Source organism: Glossina fuscipes, unplaced genomic scaffold (genome assembly GCF_014805625.2).
Source record: "Glossina fuscipes isolate IAEA_lab_2018 unplaced genomic scaffold, Yale_Gfus_2 112, whole genome shotgun sequence".
NCBI lineage: Eukaryota > Metazoa > Arthropoda > Insecta > Diptera > Glossinidae > Glossina > Glossina fuscipes.
Window position 1 is genome coordinate 117,200 of NW_023998455.1, and position 11,348 is coordinate 128,547.

Sequence of the window (11,348 nt, forward strand, 5' to 3'; positions counted from 1 at the left end):
AAATAAACATTAATGAAATACAGTTTGAAAGTCTTTGTAGCAAACATTGTATCCTTTTTTTTTAAATATTTCTTATTCCAATTTACAGTTTAATTCTACCATTCCTTCATAGGCGTCTCTGTCTCTCTAAAGTAGTTAAAGCAGTGCAGGCCAAATATCCTTTATCCGTTGCCCTGAAAATAAAAGAGAACAAATTAAGAAAAAATAAAGATTGAGAAAATTTATTAAAAGGGTTGAAAGCGCGCGCTTGTGTTCTCTTTATTTTAATTAATATAATTCTAGTTTAGCCTATAAATATTAAAAAAAAAAAATAACGATACCTCAGTCGTAATAAAAATTTAATAAAAATATGAACCTATGAATAGGATGGTAATGGGTTCATTTTGTTTAATAATAATAGACTTTTTGAATCGGTAAAGTGTGAAAATTGTTTTTTATAACAATCACGGCCTCAATTTTCATTTTTGAAAAAAACTGATCATCAACATATTTATCTGTTGATGGTGGGTTTCAAATTTTCCCTTATTTCCATTATAATAGTCATCCGCTAGCGAGTCTGCATCAACCGACATCACTAATAGTACAAGGCACATTAGGTGCAACATTCACAAGAACCTAAGATAAATCTATATAGTTTATATCGATCAATTTAGAATCATTTCTTAAATCAATTTAAGCCTGACGGTCTGTCAATCTCTCTGGTATCTGTCTATGTATTTTTATGCTTAGCCTAAAAATCGCAAATTTTTGAAATGTGTTAACCAAATTGATGATGGGTTGGCTTCTTTTGGCCCGAGAATCACACCTATTTTCTTTATGTTCTACCTCATCCCTTAAAGAGAATTTACTGAAAATTTAACCTTTTTATGACAGCGAGGGCAAATTTTTAGTATCTCATGACATATCTGCGTGAAAAAATATGTTTGGCTATATGTGGATCATATCGGTTCATGCTAGGAACCTCGTCATATAAAGGACCTCCGTCAAATGCAAAGCTTTACATTGGAAAAAAGATATGATTTTTTTTAACGTGTAAATAAATGTAGATTTGTAGGGTATTGAAAGGACGACAATCCCCGACTTGTTTTTCTCAAGCAATTATTTGTTTTGTTACTAAGAGTTAAAATAATTATTTGATCATTTACATAAAAATTAACCAACTAACGAGTGATAATAAGGAGAAGAGCAACATAGAATAAAAATAGAAATTATTGCATAGGTAGAGATAGGAAAGCTTTCACGACAATAGTAATGCGAAAAGACTAAAAACGGAAAAGATAAAAAGTACAGAAATTTATTTCAACATCTTTTTGCCTATGTCTTGGACTTCCTTTTATAAAAAAAAAAAAAATAAAAAATAAATTAGATTTAAAAACGACAAACATAATTCTTATATGCTATACGCGTTGTACTACAGGGTGTACCATATTTGTGCGGATGTGTGCAATACCCAAAAAGGCGGGACAGATTCATCTTTTATTATGACGATCGATATCGAAACTTGTTTCTCTGTCAGTCTAATGTCTGTCCATGCGTATTTCTTTTCGACGGGTCACTATCTTGGAAATATTTTGACGATTTTTTATGCAACAGACGGATATGGGACTCAAGCCTAAATTGTGCTGACATATAACGCCTTATTTTGAAGAAATTGTTATACGAAAAAATTTTCGAATTTTTAAAATTTCATAACAATGACTGTAGACTAATAGTGGATTCGTATACAAATGTGACGTGAAAAATTCGATTGAATGGCTTTTCACATAATCGTTGCTTTCACAAGGTAAGGCTTCATATCGCAAAAAGGTCTAACTTCTAATATTTTATGATAAAAACATAATTTTACCTATGTGGACCGCGTAGTTATTGTTTTTACAACATCCACTTCATAAGAAGGCTTTCATGAAACTTAAGCATTCACGATATAACTTTTCATGAGTTAGTTGATAAGCATTTCATGATATAACTTTTTATATTCTACATCCCTTGTCCTACAAGGGTATATTAAGTTTATACGGATACAAGCAATATCCAGAGGGACTTGAGATGAATGCATTTCTTGTTATACCGAGCGATTCTGAATGAATTTCTGAAGGGACGTAAACTTGGCTGCCCGTCTTGTGTTCAATCTACAGGCCCAAATTTTTAGTGTAACTTGGTCTACCGAAACGTTGTTGTTGGGCCAAAGATGGAAGCTATTCAAATTGGTTCAGTTCAGGTCACTTTTTCTTGCGCAAGAAGAATTTAAAACGAATACTTTCCAACTTTAAAGAAGACACTCCAAATTTAGCCTTCAGAAGTCGAATTGCTGAAGAAAACTAAAAACCGGAGAGTAACGATTGGAATCTTTTATATATATATGGCTCTTAATCCTTCGGTCTGCCACCTGCTTGTGCCTTGGTAAATGCTCCAAGGCAGGTTCTTCTTAATCACTTATTTCAAAAAAGTGTTTCAACTTTCACAATCCGAGCAAGACCTGTTCTTCACGCTACGTATCTTTCTCATAAAGATAAACTCGAAACTGTTATAGGTAGGTACTGGTAGTTTGTCTGTATTAAAAGCTATTCGGAATCTTCCGACTTTGAGATCAGTTGGGGAATATCATTGCAACGTGCGGTGATGAAATTACAATACTTTAGGTACTAAGTCATATCGGTTTATTGGGAAATGAGCAAGCTGTTCGATCGGCGAAGTACGCTGCTTCAACGCCTCTAACTATCGATGATGTCATGGAAAAATCGGACTTTCAAAGGAAAGTGAAAGAGAAAATTATGGAAGGAAATCTGCAATACTATCATTAGCACTCCCCGTACTCCTGAATTATTCCAACAAATATTGGGAAAACAAATTATTAAGAATTCGCTTCGGCCATACAATTGCAACTCACCAATGGATCTTAAGAGAGTTTTCTTCCCCAATCTTCAATAGCGGGCAAATTATCACTACAAAGCGCATTCTTTGTGACTTTCTTAACGTTTCCTCTACTAAAAGTATTGCATTCGGGGCAACTAATCCTACGAATATCCTGAAATCAGCTACAGAACGCAATATCAGTGCAATATATTAAAACAATTAGGCTTAATATCAAATGTTCTTTTCTAAAATAGAATCCATGGCCTGCGTTGCTAGTGCTCAATGGCCTTTTTCTAAGTCTAGTCTAAGAATTTACTCCATAAGTCCAAAAAAAATTATAATACTAATAATAGTAGTAATCAGTTTGAACACAACTTTCAAAAGCAGGCTAGAACATTATAGTTTGGCAAGGCCGACCATTACAAATACCCTACAGCACATTGTCAAACACAATTCCTATTTCTATCATACAATACAAAAATTATATCTTGCTTCTACATAAAGGCATAATTATGGGGAAGCGCGCCCACGCAAATACAACCTAATGTAGTGCAAGTTTAATGTTTACACAGGGCAGGATTCAAAAATAGACGTAGATGGTCCAAATTTTGTAGAATTCATTTTTGTATGAAATTACTAAAACATTATGGGTCAATTTTCGTGAAAGTCCTTATTAGGATAGGATCCAAAATATAGGCCGAAATGGTCCAAATTTGGTTACCCGATTTTTTTATGTATAATTACTATTATGATATAATTTGGATCATGAAGCGTTGAAAATTATATCTTCTTGTCGTATGAATTTCAGTTTTCCGTTATATGAGAGGAGATACAAAAATTGCGTCAGCCAATTAAAAACTTTTTACCAACTTAGAATGCCGAAATACTACTATTTAGCCATTTTTGCCGAGAAACTTTGAAAATTCCAAATATTTTTCGTATAACGATTTTTCTGAATAGGACGTTATATGTGGAGCGGACGAAAAAGTGGACCGATCCGAACCATTTCAAATAGCGTCCTTTGGGCTTTGGGTCAAAAGACGTCAATGCACCAAATTTCATTAAAATATCTCAAAAATTTGCGACCCGACCAGACATGAGACGGACAAACGAACAGATAGGCTTAGTATAATTCAGATTATGATTCTGAATAGATTGGTATAATAAAAGGTGGGTCTATCTTAAGCCCTTCTGCGTGTTACAAACAACCGCAATAACTTAATTATACACTGTACCACAAGTAGTGTAGGATATATATACCAATTTAAGTGTATGGTGTTGTGCACAATAACATAAGCTAAGTATTGAACTAATAGTTGTATGTATAGATGCTATTGTCGTTGCTAAGATTACTGCAATGCAATTCAGATTTAGGTTGACATGAGATACGTGGATAAGTGGAGCTAGTTTAACTATGAGTGTATTTTCTTTACAACATGATTAGGTTTGAGTTGTGATACAACTTTCAAATCAAGTTGACATTGAAAAAGAACTAATTGGTTCGTTACCGTTTCATATCTCCGTACATGATAGTTATTTAGCTTATATATAATTTAAAGATCGTTCATGCTTCTAAAACTGATTTTAGTTAAGTTCCAACTAATCCTTTACGGCCTCAATACAGTCAAGTGAATTTACAATGGATTTCGTTAAGCTCTTTTAATGGCTATGAACTCTGAAACTACGGTTGTAATTTTTACAAATATCATTTATCTCTAAATTGATAGCAAAGACCAAAACAAACAAAAATTTCTCGAACATTTAAAAGCAACATACAACACAAGCATACAAATTTTACACAGATTTTAAGAAACCAAAGACTATAATAACAAAAAATGCTGACTGTACTTGGCAGACTTGGCGTCAATGAGTCATTGTGCCTGGTATAAAAGTGTACGACGACGCCAAATAGCAGCGTAAGGTGAAGAACGAAAATCATCCGCAAAAGGAAAGAAAAAAGAAAAAAAATAAAACCAAAAATAAGTCCACACCTTACCCTAGTGGCGGCAAATATGTGTATGTTGTTATGAATACGAGAATGTTTGTAAAGGTGCTGCAGCCACGTAAAGAGTATGGGGTACAGGTATGATACAGAATTTAAGGCCATTTTCATATCTTTAGTTGCTGTCGTTTCAGCCTTAGCCTCAACGTTTGCTTTGACTTTTCAACTCGAAAGCGTTTGTAATGAAATGAAATCAAAAAATATTCGAATATACACTTTTCTTTTTCAACTACACTTACACACACATATATATATATATATATACACATGCACCCAAGCAAAATGAAAATGGCCAGAGATATATTTAAAATGTTAGTTATCAACCTTAGATTCAATAATGTTTTCCACATTGCACATGTATGTGCAAATGCGAACTAACATATCTATGTTTACGTGTACACGTGTATGTAGCGGCCAAGTAAGTAATTTACTCTTATTTTCTTCTTCTTCTTCTTCTTTTTTTTTGTTTCAAAATAAGCTGTTGTTTATTTTGTATTTTAAACGTATTTTTAATCTCTTTACTTATATGTATGCATATCCTTCACGCTATGCACAGAACAATTCCTTTTTGGTTTTTTTTTTTTATTTTTTTTTATGCAGAACAAATACATTTTAAATATACAGTAGATTTTATCGAGGGAGAGCTTTTTTCGTCTTTTTTCTTCATTTTTCTTATTGCTATGGTCTCATCTTTGGCTCATTCCATGTCTTGTTTGGTTTTCGGTGGCGGCGACATTGTTTTAAAAAAGAGTTGATTTTAATTTGCATACGTTTGCTTTTCGACTATGCTCGACGGAAGGATATGGCTTGCGCTTTTTCTATACTTTTTTTTGTTTTTGTTTTTTTTTTTATTACATGTCTTTCCTTTTTTTTTTTTGCTTTTTTTTTTTTGTTTTTTAATATGATTTTAGATTATTTGCATAATTATGCGAATACTGTGATGCCTGAAGTTGTTAGTAAATGTTCTCATTTATCCTTTAGTAATTAAATTGAAACTCAATGTGCTCACGATGTCCCGTATATCTGCGGGCATGGTTATAGGAAGAAAGAGAGGGCGAATTGAAAACGAAGACATTGGTTGCGGTGAGTAAGATCTTTGCTCTCTGAAATTGTTGCAAAGGTGGGCAGCAGGATTAAAAAACGTAAGAGTCGTGGGGAACTCTGACAAAGTTGTGTAGTCCTGTTAAAGAACTTAATTGGTGGACAAATCTCACTTGCCTTGGATGTGTCTGCATAAAAAAGCAACACAGCTCGCGCTTACGTCAACGCTCAATGGTATCAAGAGGTTTGGACACACTATCATCGTCCACGAGCATCTCATGAAAATTACTGCAGCATCTCTTCAAAGAGGACCACTTTAATATGAACATAGAAAAGAAACTTTAAAACTCATGGTAGCTCAAGAAAAAAATATATATATATGTATATATAATAAACACAGAAACCTTTGTGTGCCCCTTTTCTCCTTCGTTCATGCCTTTTGTAAAATTCTCCTTCACCTTCTCGACTAACTGAAGTTTCAGTTGCTAAGCTAGCTCCAGAAAATCAATCAATGCCTACTGCTCATCTATTTAAGAGAATGGAGGATTCACAGTTTCGAGGATCAAATGGAACTCGTCTTTTATTAATACAACGTATTTCTACCTCTTTGATAGGAACGATGTTTTATTATACCGGCAGTTCGATATTAGAATGTCTTACCCGATGACTCTGAAATTCTAATAAAATTGACCAAATTCTTATAGATGTAAATTTCTCCTATTGCTGGCAAGAAGGGCTTACTAAGGATATCATAGAGTAAGATGATTACCGATCAGCCGAATGAAATGTATAATACCTTACTCAATAAGTTCATAGCATCACATATCGATCTCATACTATTAACGAATCTGTATGGTTTTGTAGACATTAGCTGTCTTCTAATGAATTGCGTTAAACCTTTCATGTCATTCCAGCTGTTACTTTACCAGTCACACTTCTGTTAGTGACACTGCTTATGTAATTTTCAAAACGCAGAAAAAATCTGCGTTTCGTGTGTTGACAAAAACAAAGTATTGCTTTTCAAGGAACGCATTGGCTTATGAAGAACTATTTAGACTCTACTCTATCGAGAGAGAAATAGTGGATAAGTTTTTGCCGACCGAAAACTGAAGTTATTTAAAATAACTGACACCTTGTAGATATCAGAAAGTGTAAGCATTTGTCCACGAGAAAGATCTGTTCGATGTAGGTAACGCGCTTGCTAACTTTTGACAACAATCTGCTTATAGTGACTTAGGCGATGTTCAGCACTGTTTAGGCAAAATAAAAAGGATACTGTACTGCGTAGTCAAATCGGCCATTAGTCTAGTGCATAGTAACCGGCGAAAGCCGACTAAAAACGTAGTGTCACTAAAGCTTAAGTAATCTGTAAATTGTCATATGCATCATTTAAAGTTTCTCCAAAAGAATTATGAGTCTGCCACTAGTGTTGTCATATAGGTGCTAGACCGGAGACTTATTGAATGATGTGATTCTGTGTTATAATCCCTCTTGTAATAATAAATGAAATTCAAATGAAATAATATGTTAGCCATTGCTATTAGTAGACATATGAAATCTTAGAGAATTTTTGTGGATGCGTTCGTACCATTTTCAAAGCGGACTACATTGAACCGCTTTGATAAATGTTTCTACGAAATTTTAGATAATTCACTAGCACGGCTTGCGGATTATGAAAGACAATATTTCAGAAATTTTACAGTGTTGTATAAACGAAAAAATCTGATTTTGTCGACAGATCGCGCCTCCAGCTATACCGGGTGTATCACTAACACATAAAAATGTAACCAACAAATTTGACTTTTCGATCGCAATATCTATGATTGTGAGTTCTTTGACAATAGAAAGAACTCGGACAGATGGACAGACGGTCAGCTGATCAGATTAAAAATACACAGGTATCTTCAAAAGGAGAAGGAAAGGCGAGCCTACAACCAGCAATTTTTGTGATATTTTAATGGAATTTAATATGCTGGACGTCATTGAACATGGTTCGGATCGTAATATATATAACTGCTTAGGAAGTATGGTTTACAGTAATGAAATTCGAACCGACTGCCATTAAGTTGGGAGTCGCTATACCCTTGGCTATACGGCAAGCCATTAGATGCTAAAAATGTAATTTCTATCTCATCAAAATATCTGTATGAGCAACAATCCAGCTTTGTAGTTTTAAATTTGCATTGTGGACCGTTATTACAGCTCTGTACTGATTAAATTCGTAATTATGGAATTGTTACATTTATATATATACATATATTTATTCGCAGGAAGCCGGTATAATGCATCAGAAAACTTATAATAAGGAAATTCTCAATGACGTTAGTTAATAATATAGTTAAAATGTTTATTTCCATTTTTCATGTCGTTCTATATCGACTTCCGTTAAAGAATCGAAATTTCTTTCTTAATCGTATTTATGCTGCCAGGACAACCAAATGTTATTAAAGTACAGGATATAATTGCATAGAATAATCAATTAGTGCCGTAGAAGTTTTTGTTGTTGTTGCTTTTTGTTTCTTTTTTTTTTTTTTTGCAAGAATATTTTCTTTTCTTTTTCAACTCTACCGCCAAAGCATTGTAAATGCTTATAAAGAAAATAAAAAATGGCTTACGTTGTCAAGCCAAAGAACATATAACCAACAAACCAAAAAAAAAAGAAAAAACAAAAAAAATGTAAAAAATAAACATACAAATAAACAACCAACCAACCAATTGCTAGCAACCCTTTTTCTTGTGAATAATATGCAAGCATCCTCTCAACCCTTAGCTCTTCTTAGAATAACTAAAAATATACTTCAGTGGTTTTTCAGCTGCTTCCTTTATATATATATATATATATATATATATATATATAAATATACATGCATATATATACTTATATACATAAACGTATTTGTCTTTAAAATAACTTACGGAAAATACGTTAAATTTATCATACCGTTGGTAAAAAATTATTGCCTTCATTATATAATTTAAAAGCATACGTCTAGCCGTTCTTCGGGAGTCTGAACGTTTTTTCTTATATCCGAAAAATCTGAGTACAGAAAGCGAGATCTTAAATCAGCGAATATTTGGAATTTTGGAATTTGGATCCGAGAATGCTAGGATATCCAAACATTGACTACAATATTTTCGAAAACCGAATTTCTTTGGAGAAGACAAGGCCTTCAATACGAGAGTTGTTAAATTTGACATTTCACATTTTTATTCAAATCCTTTTTAGTTAAAGTCCGTTTCACTGAATTGCGATTTGTAGAGTTCTTAAGAGATCTATTTACATATTATCTACACGATCTTGTATGCAATATGCGAAACAAAAACTCGGAAAAAAGGCCCTTTTGTCGCGATCAAATTTGTTCCATTACATATTTAAGGAGCAAAGTTAAGATGTTAACAATACGAATCATCGTAATTTTTCCAAAGGTATTTCAAATAAAATGTCCATTCTATTGGTCATTCTCATAATGATATCGAGCAAAGTATAAGGCGATCTAGAAAGCCTAAGCTTCCATTCCTCTAGCTTCCATGATTCTTGCAAATCACGCTTTTTTCTTTTGGTTCGAGCATCATGCATCATCAGGAAAATACCTCAAATTAGATTTGAGAGTCGACCTGAAACAATACCTTGAACTCGAATTTGAACTCGAACTCAAACTCGAGCTCAAAATCAATTTCAAAGTCGATCTGAAACTCTACCTCAAACTCGACTTTAAACTCGAACTGAAACTTGAGCTCACATTCTGTTTCAAAGTCGACCCGAAACTCTACCGCAAGCTCTACATTAAACTTGAAGTCAGACTCGAGTACAAATTCTATTTCAAAGTCGGCCTGAAACTCTACCTCAAACAGGAATTTAAACTCGAGCTCAAGCTTGATTTTAAACTTAAACTCAAGCTCGAGCTCAAACTCTCTTTCAAAGTCAACCTGAAACTCTAGCTCAAACTCGACTTTAAACTTGAACTCACACTTGGGCTCAAACTCAACTTCAAGTTCGACCATAAATTCGACTTCAAATTCAACCTCAAGCCATACTTTTAGTTTCTTCGAAGGACTAACCTCTTCAAGCTGTTTAAGTCTTTTATATATTAGCAGAGCTTCGCCCCTTTTCTTCTCCGCATTCTTCAAACAATTCTCACTGCATTATAGTGGCTAAAGTGATTCGCCGATGGTCAAAATACAATTATTTTTCATTTCATCCTTTTTGCTAGAATTTTAATCAGTAAAAGGCATTTATCTTTTATTTTTTGCTTCATTTTTTTTTTCTTCTTTTCGTTTTTGTTTTTTGTTGTTTTTTTTCTTCTACTCGACTATGTTTTTTTGTACAATTTTCTATATATTTCACTACCCTACATAATATAAATTCATATACATATAAAGGCTCTTGGTTATATCCTGGCGACTGGCGACTGCAAGTCGACTGAAATATAATATACGTTCGTTAAATGCGGACGAGTATTTAAGTGCGGGCGAACGGAACGGAAAAAAGTTGAAAGGATAAGCGGCAGCAACCCATAGACTACTAAAGACTTTCAAACCAGTTACGCTAAGGGTTCAAAAGCAAGATATAAATGTACTAACATACCACGACAACTTAGCTCTCTAAAGAAAGAATATATGTAAGAGCGAGGCGTAATTGTGTACATGTATATATACATATATATATATATATATATATATATATAAATATATAGAGGACATCTAAAATATATTGTATAGAGTTGAAGGGAGAAAAAACATATACTTTTTATACGAAATAAATAAATTGAAATAAAAAGATGGTAGTAAGAGAATAATCAAAAGAATAAGGAGATGGAGAAGCAGAAATCGGGAATTCTATGAGAAGGATACTTAAATACACACATATATTTATATATATATGTATATATATATATATCTATATATATAGATGTATGCACGTATGTATGTATGCATGTATGTATGCATGCAGCATTACCACCCACCAGCGTTATTTATTTTATTCTAAAGTTGAAGGTTTTTGCCGGTTTGGTTACCAAGCGCTAAAAAGCGTTCTTTTGCTTATGCCAAACTCTTGAATAGCGGGAGCGGGGAAAACGAGATCCAGGATGGCAGTAAAATGAAGGTATGGAGGGAGCGTACTGCACTGTTAGCTTAAATGAGATTTACATTTTCAAATGGAGAAAAGTATAAGAGCCAGAGCAAGATAGAGAACAAAAACAAACAGCATTAGTTATGCTTAAGGAACTGTGAGTATCTCGTTGTTACATATATAGACGACGCTTGGTAACTAGTCAACGTTGTCGTGGCTGTACTTGACGTTTAAATATTTTATTTTATAAATGTGGTGGTAGTTGGCAAAAATGCCAGAGTTTTCCGTTTTTCTGTACTTGTTTTCTTTTTTTCTGCTATTTTTAAATCTTTTTTTTCTTTTTTTTTAAGTGTCTCTGCTAAAGCTATAGCTACGGCAGCA